The sequence below is a fragment of the Simochromis diagramma genome, unplaced genomic scaffold (assembly GCF_900408965.1).
Source record: "Simochromis diagramma unplaced genomic scaffold, fSimDia1.1 OVJJ01000596.1, whole genome shotgun sequence".
NCBI classification, from domain to species: Eukaryota; Metazoa; Chordata; class Actinopteri; order Cichliformes; family Cichlidae; genus Simochromis; species Simochromis diagramma.
The window spans coordinates 22,931,430-22,950,169 of NW_024387245.1; the positions used below are offsets into that span (position 1 = coordinate 22,931,430).

The 18,740-nt window shown below is 38.2% G+C and overlaps 1 pseudogene; it reads right to left on the reverse strand.

Moving 5' to 3' along the window:
* Positions 1 to 7,365: 7,365 nt before the first annotated feature.
* Positions 7,366 to 17,993, reverse strand: LOC120714095 (annotated as a pseudogene).
* Positions 17,994 to 18,740: the final 747 nt, after the last annotated feature.

Here is an 18,740-nt window from a genome sequence, read left to right on the forward strand (position 1 = left end):
TGAATGTTTACAGACAATGTTTCCTGGGCTAATTCTGTTTGGTCAGTCATGGTGTCTTAATTTGGTTAAAACTTAACCGTAAAAAGTCACCCTTCTTAGACTCTTACAAAGATATAAATGTAACTAAATTTCAGTCATATTTGTATGTTTATCCTATTGAGGAAGTGGATGTCTAAAAGATACAAATAAGGTTACATTTAGTGGAAAGGTTTAAGACATATAATTATTAAAACAATTTTAATCCAGCATTTGATTTACATTTATACTATACTAAATATATGATATGTATAACATACAAATATAATCTCTGGCTCTCTTCCACAGCATGTATTATGTCCTGTCTCTCTCCCCTCACTCCCAAACAGTCGTTCGTCCCTGAGCCTGGTTCTGGTAGAGGTTTCTTCCTGTTTGAAGGGAGTTTTTCCTTCCCACTGTTGCCAAGTGCTTACACATAGGTAGTTGTCTTATGGTTTTGGTGTTTTCGTTTATTATTTTTAAGCTCTTTACCTTATATTATAAAGCATCTCGAGGCGACTACTGTGATTTGGCAGTAAATAAATAAAACTGTAATTGAAAGGATGTTGAAATGAAATTCAAAATGTTGCCATATTGGGTACTGCAAAAACAGTATGTAAAAAAGAAAAAAAAAGTAATGATCTCCATATTTCATAAATTTGCATTTTATTTGCACTAGAATAGATAACTGCAAAAATGTAGCATTTTATTAAAAAAATTAGTTCATTTTGAATTTGATTGCAGCAGCATATAAGATTGGCAGATGGCAATTATTTTAATTCAGTAATTTATGTATGCATTTGAATTTTCTATGGCTGAAAAACACATTTAGCCTCTGTTAAAAACCACAATCAAATCAAATTCACATCCACTCCAGGTATCACACCCTAAATCCAAAATCTTGTTTTGTCATCTGCAACCAGCTTTGAGCGTGAATAGATCCAAAAATAAGTGGATTTAAACGAATAGCACAACAGTAACAATTTCATATATGACGGTGTCATTTTAGGTATACTTTCAGCGACACAGGGACATTTTACCATGTGGCATAGGTTGCTGGTCAAAACAGGTTCTGCATTTTTTTTTGCCAAGCTCATCTTCTATTAGGATTCTCTTGTGTCAACATCATTTTCTCATATATGTATGTGTGTGTATATGTATATATATATATATATATATATATATATATATATATATATATATATATATATATATCCCCTTTACTTTAAAAGTTAAGAGAGCTCAAAAATGCAACAAAAAACAAAACAAAACACAAAAAACATAAAGTGCAGAATTTATGCATATCCTTACTTAAAGGACCTGTAACTCAGAAACTATTCATGGTATGAAAGCAAAAATTTCTTAATTAAATAAACTTTAAATACATTTTATTTAAAGCAGTAAAGCAGCACAGTTTGATTAAATAGGATTTGGACATTGCATATTTCACTCCTGACCAAAAGATTTATCCGTCAACAGCACAATTTCTTAGCAATATTTGTTTTTTTTTAACGCTGATCAATTAAATATTTCTAAACTTTAATTTAACATTGCTTCACGCTCTCATTTGTTCATCAATTTATTCATTGCCTCTCTCGCTCTCAATCATGCATGCATCAATTCATGTTATATACATTTTTCAATATGCATGTTGAGTGCATTCAATGTGGATGACTTCAGTCAAACATACATTTTAATTTAACACGTTTGATCAGCGGTTTAATTCATTCATCTGTTTGTAGGTTGTAGGTTAATTTAAATTTTTCAGCTGTGATCTGTGCAGGTATCTTTCATGAATATCAAACTCCCCTCAAAGTGACTAACCCTCTTCTGAAGCACACACATCCAGTGCGCATGCTGTGACTTGAAGTCACTTGATCACTCTCTTCACTAACTCGATTTACAAATAAGTACATTAATACATTTTTGAAGTTTGTTTTAATTACTCAAAGGTATTATATATTTTTAATCCATGTTTTATAATGTATATTTCATCCATATTATATTTTGCACACAAAGACAAGTGTGTGTTGTCTGTGGAGTTGATCTTCTGATGCTTTGGGTGAATGACTCATTTAAACAGCCAGTCTATGAAATGAATAATCAATGCATCTATCTGCTTTTTCTTAACAAAGATTAAAAACAAACTTTCTTGTTTACCCTTTGTTCGCATTTAAAAATGTGTGGGGTTTTGTGTAGCAACCGTGTTCTCCATTAGCCAGCGCCAGCCTTTCCTGTTTCCCTGCCATTCTCCCTCAGTGTGTTTCTATAGTAACCTTGGCTAAAATCCAAACAGCCGGTAGGGCCCTCTGAAGGGCACTACGCAGGCAAGATGAAAGATTTCCACCAGGCGACTGCAGCTTCTAGGCAACAGATAAATGTGATTCTTAAAGGAGGACATGGCTCCGCTGAGCAGAGAAGTGACAGTGAATATCAGGGTGAGAGTGCCCCATCCAACATCTTTATATAGCTAATAATAATCTGGTTACATGTTAGTCTGCATGGTGTATCAGTGAATGTGACTATCTGATCAATATTTCACAGAAGATACAACCAAACACACTGGCTAGAAGCAACATATGTAAACACAGTGAGTTTATTTGCTTTGTTGTCATAGGTGGCTCCGATGGCCAGTAATGATCATATGCAAAAGGTATATGTGACCAACATATGAAGCTTCCAGTTCAGCATTTGGTAGTACTCATCTCGGGTTTTTTTTTTAGATTTATTGGTGGGTGGAGATCAAAAATATCAGCTAATGATAGCTAACAGGGTTAGCAAGGTGCATCTATAGTCTCTGTGGGTACGTGCTGATTAGTGCTAAGTAGCAGACTAATAAATTAAAGAATTTTACTCATCTTGGGAAGGCTGCAGTCCATGCAACACTGTCAGACAAATGCATTAAAAATGCTTGAAAAGGCACTAAAACCATAAACACTGCTGGGAGTTCCAGTTTTTTAAATTAGCAGAGGTGAGGCCTAGCAGACAGCTAGCAGGCCTATTGGCAACCACTTGCCACTCAAGGGGCCAGGCCAATAATAATACTAACTAAGGTAAAAAATATTACCCTCCCACATTAGTCATTAAGAGAGACAAAAACTGCTTTTTGTACCAGGCTATAAAAAGATTTATATTTACTATAAAGGTCTATGGAGAATTGCTTTCAGAGTCAGCTTCAGAGGAACTGCAGTTTTTTGGAACTTCTTCTTGGCTTGTTTTATCAGCCCCTGAGGTTGCCACCATTTTTTCCACTCAGCTAGGGAAAAGCATCTGCTGGCTGTTAAAGGAACTGCAGAGTAGCAAATATTTAAAGAGGCATCCAAAAGATCTTAAAGATGGCTAATATTCTGCTATTCTGCTATAATATTGATATAGCACTATAGTACAGTGCTATATGATGAGCACAATATAGTGTTGGATTTTATATAAAGGGTTTTTTCAGCTGTGCAACCTAAAGTTACAGTTGTATCAGAAACAAAGAAAAATATTGCAAAACATTTTATAACTTTTTAAAATTTGTAAGCTAACAGTAGCCTGGATTATTGCAGCTGAGTGATGTATAGCATTAGAGGACTAAATGTGAGTCTTTTGGGGCCCTTGTACTTGTTTTGGATTTGGATTTTTTATAAGATAAGACAATTAATTTTGAGGTCTAGCTATTTGAAGGATCTACAGAATTATGTGAGAGAATATGAAATAGTATGCAATGCAATTTATCAGCTACACAAATATTTCTTCTGTCATCCAATACCTTATCATGGCAGATGGGTTTGTGTGTCCCAGGGATCCCAGGGGCTATGTTGTCATGGGGTTTTTTGCACCCTGGTAGGGTGTTCCATGGCAAATTAGTCCTGGGTGAGGAACCAGACAAAGAGCGATTTAGAAAGCTGTGTCAGTGACAGACCTAGGGAACAGTTCACCCTGCCCAGGATAGGGTCACCATGGCCCAGGCCTGAGGGTGCCTGAAGGTGAGTGCCTTGTGGCCGGGCCCTGCTGGGAACAACCTGAAAAAGGGACATGGGCACACCACCTGCAGGAGGCTGTTTGGGGAACAGGTCCTGACTTTAGAGTTGGATCAGGTGGCAGAGTAGGATGCTGGACAGACCTGAGGCGCCTACACGTATACGACGAGACAACGTAAAGTGACAGAGGCCCCGGTCCACGAGATCTTCAACTCGCACCTCTGGCAGAGCTTCGACAGCATTTGGAGGGATACATGGTCACCTATGGTCACAAGCTTCCTTCGAAGAGTGCTAAAATATCGAAGAGTGTCTTTTAAATATGCTCAGAAAAAAAGAGAAGCATACAAGAACCTTAAGATGAAACGGGATCTTTTTTGTTTTCATTCCCACGCTCATGTCACCGTTTCTTCGATTCCCAGACACAGTTTGGCTGTTGAGGCAGCAACCAACGAAGGAGTTTAAAGCTCTGAGCATCAGTGTTTCTGTTTGTTCCCTGAAAGATTCATAAGCGCCACATCCACATGAATCATTCACTAAGGAAATGATTGCCGTAAACATGAAGTGCCATCCCTGCCACTGTGCGCTGAAAAATTCATGCTTTTTAAGTCATAAATTATGACACGCTGCTCTCTCCTCTTGCCGGTGGGGTGGAGGGTGAGGTGGGTGGCTGTGACTCCCTCCTCGTCAACCATCCTCTTCCTGACTGAAATTCTCAGTCTCTCACCGTCTCACAGAAAAGCCAAAATTAAAAGGAGGGAGCGTTGAATGAGATATCCACACTTGAGGATACCACATGGAAAAATCCTCCATACTAGTATTATGTAGTATGAGCATGTAGTAGTAGCATTTTGTGGAATTTTAGTTTTAACTATAATTTCTACTGATAATAACAAAGAAGAGACTTAGAAAGCTTCTGTTATTTTTATGTTTCCTTTTTAACATGGGTGGCTTTTTGAAAACGCAGTTTACATAAGATTTTGGCTTATTTATATCCTGTTTGCTAATTTCTTTTTCAGTACTTTTCACTGATGTTACCATATTTCTGGGTTTCAGGTATTACCTGGATGCAATGTCCAGATAGAGGTGAATCGATGGCGAAACAAAGAAAAGTTGTAACAAATGCTTGCTGTAACCCACAAGCATGAACTTTTAATAAAAATATTTGTTAACAAACAGAATGAGCATGGAAGTTGAAGAAAATTCTGAAAATGTGCCTAATGCACTCTTTAATGTCTAGTATGACAGCTTCACTGTTAAAATGCCTAAGCCCACACATCCGGAAGCATGTTATCTGGCTGATTGTCAGTAACAGTAACGTGATATTGATGCAGCTGGCTGCAGGTTTAATGCAGATGAGTGTCATGTAAAAGTTAGGACCCAAATACAGGAGACTAGAAGCAGAATGCTTTTAATGCTGTAGTAAGTCCTTAAATAAATCAGAGAGTGACATTGTAAATCCACAAGATGTGAAGGGCAAAGAAAAATGCCAGGCTGCACCTGAGGAACAAATGTGGGAATCATAATTGATGCTGTGACGAAGACTGAGGGTAAAGCTGAGCATACACTGTATGATTTTTGGCTCATTTAGAGAAGATTTTTCAGTCACATGACCATTTTGGGGATCGGCCTGAGTTTCGCCTTAATCGTGTATTATGCATCATGTATACATGGGGTAATGAGAAGCGATTAACACCTCACGACCAGCTCCTGATCAGCAATCGTATAGTCACAAGAAAATCAAACCTGTTTGAAGTCCTGGTCGCCCCTCGTGAGGGTATCGCACTGTTGAAGTAGTGCCACGAGCCAGTTTAACGCAACTTCTCACACTGCGCACGTGCAAACACAGAAATGGAAGTAAAAAAGACGGAGTAGCACGGCGGTGCAGTGTGTGATCTGGACACAAGCGATGGAGGCCCAACTTGTATAACTTTGGCAAGCTCATCCGAGCCTTTTCGATGTGGCCTCACAAAATTATCACGACCACAACAACCGTGAAAATAGTTGGATGGACATTGCTGCTCAATTGCAGCTGCCTGATCAATGTTTTTCATTAGCAATTTAGCAAAGCTGATGGCGGTGGTGTGTCTGTGTCAGTAAAAAAAAGAGAGCGAGAGACAGACTTTGTGTTATAAGCTTCATGTTATGGACGCACAGTGTGAGCACTCAGGTTGCCTCAGAGCATCGGGCCGTATAGTGTGAGACCCGTGATCGTGTGATCGTGACCTATGAACTTCTAACCCCTGTGATTTAGTCGTGCAGTTTGAGCAGGAGCTGAATAACGCAACTGAATAAAATCGCACAGTGTTTGCCCATCTTAAGACTGGACTATTTATACAAAAGGGCGGAGTAAGGAGTGACCAAAGGGAGATACACAGAGCACTACACGACAAACACAGGAAGCTCATTTTGTACATCTGGATTTAATGTTTTCAGTGGGAGAAACATTTTTCATTCTTCAGTCTCACCCGGCTGCTGGCTTCTCCAGCCTCATTAACTTTTTTTCCCTTATTATAAACACTTCTTCTCAAACTAAGTAAGATGGTAGATATGTCAGGGAAGATTGCGGGTAAACAACAAGACAGTATCAGAATGCTTTGAGTTCTGAGTGATGGGAGAAAAGCACTGTTTCTATCAGGATGGAGGTGGGGTGGTATCACCTTTGTGTGCTTCTTGTGCCCAAAGATCTTTTATACGTTCCAGTAATACGGAGGAGACATGGTGTGTGTTGCTGGTACAAAGTAGTGATTTGATTCTGGATGAAGTTTGTGCTGGTGTCCCTGTCATGTGGTTGTAGTTATTTGACAGTTGCCACAGTTGGTTTCTCACAGTTGTTTTCTTTACAGCTCTGTAAGATCATGTCCAAGTTTTGTGCTGCAGTGTCTGTGTGAAAACCACCTAGTGTTAGATGTGTTCATTTCTCCAGGCCAACCTCGGAAACGATACTTGCTTCCTAAGAAGGCAATGAGTCATGAAATATTTTACAAGCCCCTGGTTTAGGTACTTAAAACAATATTTGATTAGCTGTTTCATTTTGATCACCACAAAGAGCACCTTTTTTTTTTTTATCAGCGCATACAGAGAATGTGGCTCCTTTATGAACTTCTGGCTACTCCAGCCATGTGTCTTTCTATGCTAATATTTGATTGTTATTTCACTGGATTGCAGCTAGTTTATGTGACGGTTACAGGCTTTGCATAAAATAACAGATACGTGATGAGGAGGTGGGCATTTTATCAGTGTCCAATATAACCATGTAGCCCTTGGCCCATCAATTCACTGCAGAAAGTCGTATAAACTGGTGTGCTGGATCGTAAACAGACTGTGAAAGCAGTGAAAACAGTCACACTAACAATCAGTGCAATGCCTTGTAAAAAATTTGACAAAACTATAAATGATAATTTTTTTTATTATTTTTAAACAAATATTGTCAAACACTGGACATCATAGACCAAATATTCGATCTAATAAAAAATATAGCGTTGTTAGACTGGTTCCACCACACAAGCCCACAAGGGGCTTCTGGACATTCTAGTCAAAATATTTCTATAGGAGGCAGGAACCTCGGGGCAAATGACTGCAGCGAATCTGCACTGCTATCAAACTCGATTCCAATGCAACGTGTTTCATCAGTTTTCTACAAAGTGGTGCAAGGAGAAAAAAATTAATCTCAAGCTAAAAGTTGCAAGACTCTGGCAAGCAAATAAGCAAAATCGAAACAGTGGCAAAGTCAAAAGACCAACATAAGGAGCAAAACTAAAGTAGGAGGGAAAAAATAACACTTTAAACAAAGTCAAATATCTATCAGTGGATAGATGGAAATCTAGATAGAAATCAGGTGAGCATAAGTGTTTCCAGTCAGACATAAAGGAAGTAAAACCCAAAACAAGATACAAGATGTAAAACAACTTTTGAAATAAAACAGGAAGCAACTAAAATTCACATCTTAAACCCAGAGACAAGAAGACACACTCAATATAACACAGGCGCAGAGGAAACACTGGGGAGAATAGAAAAACAAAATCAGAACCACAACCAAAAATCAATATAACAAAACCCTAGAATTACATTGTTTTAATTCATTAGAGAAACATTTGTTGCACATTAAGAAAGCATACCAGGGACTTCAGCCACATCACGTCAGGTACTTGGCACCCTGCACCCCCTACAGGTTTGGAAATGTCATGTCACTGACCAATCTTAGTAGCCCAAATAGGTCTAGGGAGGAGGTCAGGACATGATTCACTCTTCATATTCCCCATGCTTTCGTGTAGTATTTCATGTAGCCAAGTATTGTATGTCAGTACCTGTTTTCAAGACAGTTAAAAGGAAGTTGCTCCAACTCCAAAAGCATTCAGGGAATGACACATGTGGCTTGACTTCAGATTAAAATTTCCTCTCTAATGAGCATCAAATGATGCCGTGATAAATTAAAACAATGTAAAAGATTTGATAAGTACCTTGTTTTTTGAGTTCAGTGCTTTGCTTCATTATCATGATATAACTTGCTATGTGTAAATATAGTAGTTTAGCAGTTTTTTTTAATCTTATTATACTGAATGCAGTATCTAATTACAGTAGATGTGTAATTGGGGTATGACTGAGTTTGTTTAGCATTTGTACATTTGATGCATTGTTTCTTTTACATAGTATTAGTTCCCCACAAAATAAACTGCAAAACGTTGTAAATAAGGCGAGAATGAGCAAAACAAGGTAAGGGTTCTAATTAATGCCTGACAGAAATACATACCTTTATGTAAAGATTTAAACATATACCAGTCATATTTTCTTTATTTCAGTTTTAGGATATTAAAAGTGCCATAAGCTTAATTGCAGATTAAACCTGCAGCGTGCATGTGACTGATTAGATTTAGCTGATATTGAGACAATCATGTTAGATCTCCTCCTCCAAATAGTTGCTCAGTCACACTTATCAGTGTTCAGGAGAGTGATCACTGGAAATTTAGCATCTTAAAATTGAGGATCATCATGCACCTTGTTATCGGTGCGGGCCCTTGGTTTCAGTTCATTATTTTAAAATGTGTGTGTGTGTGTTCCTCCCTCTCTTTTTTCCGCTCTCACTGCCAGATCCTGATTTTTTTTTTTTCTTTTCCTGGGGAGTGTGTGGTCCTATCTGTGTGAGCATGTTCCCGTCTTTGTGTGTGTTCCTCTCGCTCTCTCTCTCTGTATATTCGGCCCTCACCTCGAGGCGAGTCGATCCTCTTACAGTAATACCATTGCCTAATCTCAGAGGCGTATCAGAGGGAGCTCAGAGCGCTCTGCACTAATAGGTTCACACAAATGGGATCTAGTCAAAAACCTCCCAATCCTCCTGCCACTGTAAATATGGAGAGCATTATCTGCGTCCGCCTGGAGGCCTCTGATGTGGAACTGATGCAGATTTGACAGAGAGACTGAGAGATAGCGGCCAAAAAAAAGATGATTTAACATGCTGTTGACGTAGTTACAGCGGTAATTTGATTGGTTGTAGAGATGAATTGAATCAAATTTCAACTTTTAAAAGTCTGATGGAGCCTGGTCATTCATACAGGATTGTTCTCTCAACTTATTTGATACCTTTGAAGGCCAAAGCAAAGCCTTAATGTTGGAGTTGCTCTTTTTAAAAACTTTATTTAAAGTTTGGTTGGACAGATTGTTTCTTTGAAAATATATACCAGGCATACAGCTGTAATAGTGCTTTTAATGCACTTTATAGTCTGCATTTATCATATCTTGGTAATAAAAGAATATGCACATAATGCAGCATTACAGTCACGATTAACCTCATTCCACAGTGTGTCTACAGCAAAACATTTTCTGTATTCCTTGCTGTAAAATCAGTTACACATTTTGTTATGTATTTCACTTATTTTTCCCTTGAATAAATGTAGGTTTCAGGCCAGTCAGTTGACTGTACTGATGATACAAGCATAGCATATCTGCTATCATAAATTTGTCAGTCTACTTCCCCTACAATTTTTAGTTTTTGTTTTGTTTTTTTACTGACTGGCGCCTTCCTGAAGTGAGCTGTATTTATGACTCTGGAAATATTCAGTATGCATATTTTTTTGACATTACAAGCTTTAATTTTAAGGTAATTATTTTAATTTTAATTTAAGTTTTCTAATCACAACATGCTAAAGTTTTGCAGTCAATCATGTCTTACAGTGTACTGCAGCCGAAAACATCAGGCATGTACTTAAAACCCAAAGGAACACAGACAATTGCAGTTTTGCTTAAAAATTGCTGAAAATAAAAGCGTATACATTAAAACATTTTGGAATATGTGTCATAGATAAAAGATAAAGGAGACAATATAATGATATATAAAACATATAATGAACAGAAACAGAACCATTAAAAAAAGTGTTTTTGTTTTTTACCATAGACTGGAATGAAAGTGAGGCAAGAATCCTGTAACAACAACAACAACAACAACAATGGTAATAATATTAACAGGTAGATAAATAAAATTAGTAAAGTCAACTCTAGTTTGAAAGACATTAGCAGAATAAATAAATGAAGAAAACAATCAGAAAACGTCTATGCAGCAGTACAGCATTGAAGTTTTGTAAGTCTTATAAATAGTTTGTGTCCCCAGAAAACATCAGTTTTTATGTTTGTCACTATTGCAATTCTCATTTCAATTAAGAAAAAAAAAAACAATAAACAACAAAAAATATATATATTTGAAGGTTGAACCTCTAATGGAGAAGTGATTGTGACTGGAAAATGTTGTGAAAGAATAATTTAATAACGTTATTGTCGTAGTTAAACATATACCAAACATGTCAAAGCTTGCAAAGTTAAACTACTACTAAAAAATCTTTAAACCTCTCAATCACAAAAAGATGCAGTAATATATGTGAAAATATTAATAATGCTGGCTGTTCTCACTGGTGGCGCTGATTCTTCACTGAAGTGAGAATTATAATGAAAGCAAAGCTGAGAGAGACAAATGCAGTCATGCAGTGACATCAAGAGGGTGCAAACAGTACTGCTCTATTTAAACGCAGGCTGCTGCTTATTTCAGTGGTTGCACTCAGGTCAAGACACAAACATGCATTTATAAACCTTAAACACTGCTTTGTCAAAAGAAATATATGAACAAATCAATGAAATATGAACAAAATAATGTAAGATACCAAAAACGCATATCTCACTTATAACTGCAGATATCGGTGACAGTGTCTTCCATGATGGCTATGACAAAGACCTTTATATCTTCCAATAGTTAGAATTAGTTAGAATGTTATTTAAAATGAAAACTCAGTCATACATGTGATTGGTGATGTACCCTACTGCTTGCCCTGTGACAGCCTTGCAGCTCTGAATGGACTGATGGATGAAATTCACATATTTAGGGAGTTTGTTATTCCTGTGTTTACATTTCAGTTTGACCAGAAATTTTCAGACCTCTTTCATTTTAGGGCACCATCATATTTGGAACTTAAATAAAGGAAATGCATATATAAAAGTGATTAGAAGTGTCATTTCAATTGAATCCAACCAAGATGTATACAAATGCCCTTTCCCTTTCTTGACAGTAAACTTTAATCAGTGTAATATTTTTAATTAGAGACGGAGAGCTGTGGAGCAGGGGGGCTAGCACTAGAAAATCATGTTTCTATGTTATCATATTTTATAGTTTACATCCAATTTATAAACTTCAAGATGACATAAGTGAGTGTGTTTAACAAAAACTTAATTAGTCCAAAATAAGAAACTAATCTTTACAATCTCATCTAATGACTGCTGTCTTCTTGAGCTCAACTACAGATAATCCATAACCAACAAAAAATCCTGCATAGAGCGGCTGAGTGAATGTTGCCTGCACTCTGTGGAGGAGAGTCATGTCGTCAGAAACACTGTAGAAGGACAGAGTACCTGCACTGTGGTCCAGATACACTCCAATAGTGGAGGACTGACATGTGGAGATGTGAGTCCTGATGTTGTCATGTCTAAATTCAAATTTATCTCTTATACTATATAGCGCCCAAGATGTGTCATCATCCCCAAATCCATAAACTGGTAGTCTGTTTGTGTTTGTGACTGCTACTGCAACAGTCCCAGACCACGTCACCTCCCAGTAACACCGGCCAGTCAAACGCTCTTTACTTAGGACACAAAAATGAGACATTTTTCTTCTTTCTGGAGATCCTAATTGTGCTAACATGAGCAGGTTATTAAAAAAACATTTTGTTTGTGTAATATGTTTTTGTAGTGCTTTTTTCTTGCTATCAGATATTAAAATCTTGCTTTCTGTGTTTGGAACCAGTGTGATATGTTGTGAATATTTTAAGAATTCCTCTCTAGTTGTGTGTTTTCTTTGTGACGGTGACTGATCACACTCACTCACTGTTGCTGATAGCTTGGTCCATTGTCCTTTGAGTATGTCCTGCATCTTTTCCCTGATTTCTGACAGAGAAGCTGTCACATCATCAAAGTTACACAGAGGGTGAATACTGATGCTGGGTGGCTTCTCACTGAAAGTCAAGCTTGGCTGTGAGGGATACTTTTGCAGAAAGGTGATGTAATCCTGCATGTGACAGAGTTGTTCCAACTCAGATTTCTTCTGTTGCAGATCAACAGTCTCCTGTTTCAACTTCTCTTGAATCTCTGTAAGTCGACTCACCTCCTTTTTTTGCTTAGATCTGATCTGCTGCTTTACATCAGACCTTATTTTTTCTAGGAGGCAGATAAGCTCTGTGAAGATCATCTCACTGTCCCTTACAGCTTTATCTGCAGATTGACTTATGGCCTTCATTTTCTGCTGAAGAACCCGCATGTGTTTATCTTGGTCCTTAATTCTCTGCTGGATGTTTTGCTGACACACCTCGAGCTCTCTCTGCTTCTCACTCATTTCTTTTGCAGCTGAAACTGTGTCGTGTCCTCTATGTTCATCCATGGAGCACAGATAACAGATACATTGCTGATCAGTGCGACAGAAAATCTTCATAACTTCATTGTGATGAGAGCAGATATTGTCCTGAAGCTTCTGGGAGGGGTCCACCAGCTTGTGTTTCCTAAAGGCAGGGGGATTCATAGTGAGGCTGGAGGTGCTGCTCACAGTAAGAGACCAGACACTGCAGACAGGACTTGATGGCTTTCAGCTTTCTCTCAGTGCAGACATCACAGCTCACATCTTCAGGTCCAGCATAGCGGTGATTAGCAGGAGCAGTTTGTCCAGTCTTCTTCAGGTCCTCCACTAATTCTGCCAACATGGTGTTTTTCCCCAGAGCAGGCCTCGGTGCAAATGTCTGTCTGCACTGAGGACAGCTGTGGATGTTCTTCCGATCCTCTTTATCCCAGTGGATTTGAATGCAGTTCATACAGTAGTTGTGTCCACAGGGAATAGTTACCGGATCCTTCAGGAGATCCAAACAGATCGAACAGCAGAGTTTGTCCTGGTTTATCTGGGCTCCTCGCTGCGCCATTTCACCTCTGAGAATGCGATTGTGAAATAGTTTCACTTTCGTCTTACCAGAAAAACAGGGCTGAGCTGCAGTTATTTCATTTCAGCTTCTAACACGCACTGACTGGCATGTCAGAGCACAGCATGCCGGTTACACTCATCTGTAAACTTGCAGATCTGTGAACAGGGCAGGAACAGAAAACACCTGAAATGAATGGGAGTGACTTTTCTATATAACAGGAATGAGGGGGGAGGGGCTAACTCCTTCCTCATCAAACAAAGGTCAAAGTTTGTCAAGAGTGTGTGTTTGAGAGTAAGAGCACAATAAGCTTAGCAACTTAGCTTATCTGTGACTGAACTGCACCAATTTCATTGTATCATGAGTTAGAGGATTAAAGATTAGTCTTATGACTGAACAGATGCCACTTCCAAACTTATAGAACTAGGCAAGGCAAGGCAAGGCAAATTTATTTGTATAGCACAATTCAACAACAAGGTGATTCAAAGTGCTTTACAGAGACATTAGAAACAAAAACAAATAAAAAGCATGATTTAAAATTGATTAAAACAAGCAAACAAACAAACTAACTAAACACACACATTTCACACCTGTTCGCGCGATCTGAACCCTTATCGTAAGGGGAGCTACCAGTCCTTCTGTGGACGAGCTACTTTCTATTTTAAATTTCCTGAATTTAAAATACTCTCTAGACCCAGTCTAGACCCAGCTGGGGAGCTACCCAGAGCTCTAAACCCACTTAACAAACAAACAAACAAACAAACAAAACAGTATATAAAATCAAAACAGATAAAATCAGAACAGTAGATAAGATAATAACTAGCAGTTATTGTGTGGGTGAGGTACACTTGTACCTCACAATTCATTATTTTCACTTAAAATCTGCTATCTGTGATTTTGTTCACCAACACAATTAATTCATTCACTTATGCATCCATTCATTTTCAAAATATTAACATTTTACTTCATCTTTTAAATGTTATATCTTCTTCAAAGTGGCCTTTAAAAGTATAAGTTATATTAGATGTATTTTTGATTTGTTTATAGAAGACTGATTTTGAACGTTCTATTCACAGCAAAATGTCAAGACTGTTGTCTCTTTCTCTGATTTTAGTGATCTCCTGAATTCATGAATTTTGTCATTTAACATCAATCTCAGGACCATTATAAGGCTTTTAACATTTCCTTCAAAGGTCAGATAAAAGGTCATAGTTCATGCTGAGTCAGGTGCATCATAACACTCATAACTCATACAGTAAATCCAAACTCTAGTAAACAATGAGATTTGAGGAATTCAATAAATCAAATTTACTGATGGACTTTACAGCCTCTACCTGAATGACACGACCTTCCATACATGTAAGTCAGTCTTCACTATCTAAAGTCTGAAAGCAAACACTGAGCTAGAACTAGATGGCTCTGCAGTCCCATTGTCAATCACGTCCTTTATTTCAGCATTAAGATACTTTCTTCTCTCTGGACGAACCTGATAAAACATCTAATTCTCGAGGAATCCTCCACGTCTGTGTCATGTTGGATGTTTATTCATTTAATGTACATATTTAATGCCTTTAACTACTTAAATCACCTTCAAAGTTAATCAGGCCTTACCGATGCACATTTGCTCTCCTGCTGTTTTTAATTCACAGCTTTTACCCTCTCGAAACACTTTAATGAACATCAACAGGAACACAAACAGAAAAAAAAGATTATATGCATTCAAATAGTACAAATTTTATTTATGTTAAAGAAAACCAAATCCCTAGTCAGGTTTCCCACAGCAACAATAACTGTGCACTGTATATTATTTACATTAGCAGTATTTTCACAAACAAATAACTTTAAAACCTAAAGTTACATTAAATTGAGCAAACCTAATTTACTCAATCTTAATGTTTTAGTACAGGTGTACCCCATGTTTTTGCAAAAGGAGAACCCAATGTGGAAGAAAAGGCTGAAAAGAACAAAAACAATAAGTATTTCCAGCACTCAGATGATGTGAATTACTAAGAAGATAAAAAGGCCCAAAAGTTATAGGCTAACAAGGAAAAACACCAGTGCAAATCAATCAATAAGAGCCAGGCAGACAATAATAATAGAGGGAAATTGTCCCGAGTAGACAAATCAGAAATCCACAGGCAAGGTTTATGAAATATGAAATAATTAGAACAGAGAAAAGAAACACAAATCAGCAAAGCAAAAGCAGAAAAAGAAACACTGGAGAGAAGGGTAAGCATGAACACAAACAAATATTAGTTTACAAATGAGGAAACAAAACCCTGATTCACAGATATTAAGTAAACCCCAACACCCTTACAGATACAGTACCAATCATTGGTTTGGTCAAGTTTAATTATAATAATAATACATAAAACAAGCTTCTGCAAATTTGTTCTAAACAAGTAAATTTCCTAACAGAACATCAGTGGTGGTAGAGAGATAGTTTAAAGGGAAATTTCTAATCATCTTGATCACTCATAAAGGTTCATTTGTGGTTTAATTTTCCTCTTACTGGACTTTTGATTTATCCCAAACGTAGCATATTTGGTAGTAGGGATACTTTTCTGCACAGTAAGGCATAAAAAGTTCCACATGTTGTTCGTTAGTAATGGGGTTATTTTTATACTCCTGGTATAAAACATGGAAAATAACTGAAAAAGAAAATTAAATAGTGTTCCCCACTATGACTGTATTCAACCTTTGACTGGTTCTGCAGCTATATATGTGGACAATAGCTGTGATAAATTATGTCAACACTAAGACATGTTCAAATAACATTTGAATGGCAACCAGCTGCTGACAGTATTATGGTGTAAAGCTTTTATTCTAGCCTGGTAAAATCTACAATAAGAAACGACTGATTACAGTAGGTGCATCGTAAAATAACACTACACAGAGTGACACAGTTACTCTTTCTCCTGCCCATCTATTTGAGTTCACACAATTTCAGAGAATTACCACAACCATAAACACTGAGTCCAGCATAGAGCGGCTGACTGAATGTGGTCTGGACTCTGTGGAGGAGAGTCATGGTGTTAGAGATCCAGTAGAAAGACAGAACACCTGCACTGTGATCCAGGTACACTCCGATTCTAGCAGACCGAGGACCCGAGATGGTGTTGCTCATGCTGTTGTGAATAAATTCAACAGAATTTTCTAAAGCCCAAGATCTGTCATTGCATCCAAATTCACTTTCATCTCCTGTTCTGCTAATGTCCTTGTATGTGACTGCAACTGTAGCACTAGCTGGTCCCATCTCCACCTCCCAGTAGCAACGTCCAGTCAGGCTCTCTCTGCTCAGAACCTGCTGTCTTTGAGTGAATCTGTCTGGATGATCAGGATACAGCTGTTTTTTTATCGTCAATCTAGCTACTCTGTTGCCTTCAGATAATATCAGCTGTGGGTGTGCAGTGTTTAGATCCAGTGTGATTTGACGTGAATACTGCAAGAAGTCAGCTCTGGTCTTGGGTTCTGGCTCCGGTAGGAGTAAAAAATCCGCACTGGTCACTTTAAGTGAGATCTTGGTCCACTCAAGTTTAATAGTATTCTCGAGTTTCTTTCTGACCTCTGATACAGCTGCTGTTACTTCATCAAAGTAACACGGTGAGTGAATATTGATACTGGGCGAGTTTGTGGATTCACTTAGAGACGACAGAAGAGGGTAACTGTGTAGGAAGTGGATGTGATCTTGTGTGCATGACAGCTGTTCCAGCTCTGTCCCTTTCCTCTTCAGTTCAGCGAGCTCCTGCAGCAGCTTCTCCTGTAGCTCCCCGACTCTGTTCAACTCATTTTTCTGCTTAGATCTGATCTGCTGCTTCAGATTGGAGCTTCTTTTTTTGATGAGTGAAACAAGATCCTCGAAGACCTTCTCATTGTCTCTCACAGCTTTATCAGCAGACTGATTGATCACCTCCACCTCCTGCTGAAGCACCTTCACGTCTTTCTCCTTTTCTTTAATTCTCTGCTGGATGTTTTGCTGACACACCTCGAGCTCTCTCTGTTTCTCTTTCCTTTCTGTTGAAGCTGAGACTGTGTCGTGGCCTTTATGTTCAACCTTGGAGCACAGACAACAGATACACTGCTGATCAGTGCGACAGAAAATCTTCATAGCTTCACTGTGATGAGAGCAGACATGGTCATCAAGCTTCTGGGAGGGGTCCACCAGCTTGTGTTTTTCAAAGGCAGGGGATTCATAGTGAGGCTGGAGGTGCTGCTCACAGTAAGAGACCCGACACTGCAGACAGGACTTGACAGCTTTCAGCTTTGTGTCAGTGCAGAAATCACAGCTCACATCTTCAAGTTCAGAAGAAGCGCTGACTGAAGTCTTCTTCAGGTCCTCCACTGACTCTCCCAACATGGTGTTTTTCCCTAGAGCAGATCTCGGTGCAAAGGTCTGTCTCCACTGAGGACAGCTGTGGGTTTTCTTCTGATCCTCTTTATCCCAGTGGATTTGAATACAGTTCATACAGTAGCTGTGTCCACAGGGAATATTCACCGGATCCTTCGCGAGATCCAAACAGATCGAACAGCAGAGTTTGTCCTGGTTTCACTGGGTTCCTCCCTGCGCCATTTCACCGGTCAGAGACTATGATTGTGAAATAGTTTCACTTTTGTCATACAAAGAAACAAAACTGACTCTCATTCCTTCTGTTCACATGCACTGAATGGGGTTTACGTGCACACCATGCTGGTCACACCCATCTGTAAACTTGTAGATCTAAGTATAGGAACAGGAAACATGTGGACCGAGTGGGAGTGTTTGTTTGGAAAGCAGGAAGCTTATTTCCCTGTGTTACAAAGATCAGTGTCCGTCTGAACTGAAACATCTGATCTGAGTGAAAGTGTGTGAAAGAAACAGATTAAAGACTCATGGACCATAACTTATTGCTTATTCAAGATTAACCTTCAATCTTGTTATTATTCGCACTTAAAAGCGATCATGCATGAATCTCTTCTTATTTCTCAAATCGGTTCATGTATTTTATCCAAAAATCTTTGTACAATATTCCAAAATAACAAAGCTAAAGGATTTTTAATTAAGCTCTACGTTAAAATGTTTTAAAGCAGGAATAAAAAGTGACTTTCCCGTTTACTTGTGTAAAATTTTAAAGACAAATATATGAATACAAATGTAAATAACCACCAAAAGATTTCATGAAGGTGAAACTGAGGACATTTCCCTCCTTAAATAATATCCTTTTCAAAAAATGATTGCATTGAATAAATGCATGTAACCATAGAGGTAATGAGTAATGGTAAGTATGTAAGTGTATGTATGAAATGCCCAGCATGGATGCTTGCACAAGGTTTGTGCAATATGTTGTAAAAAGAG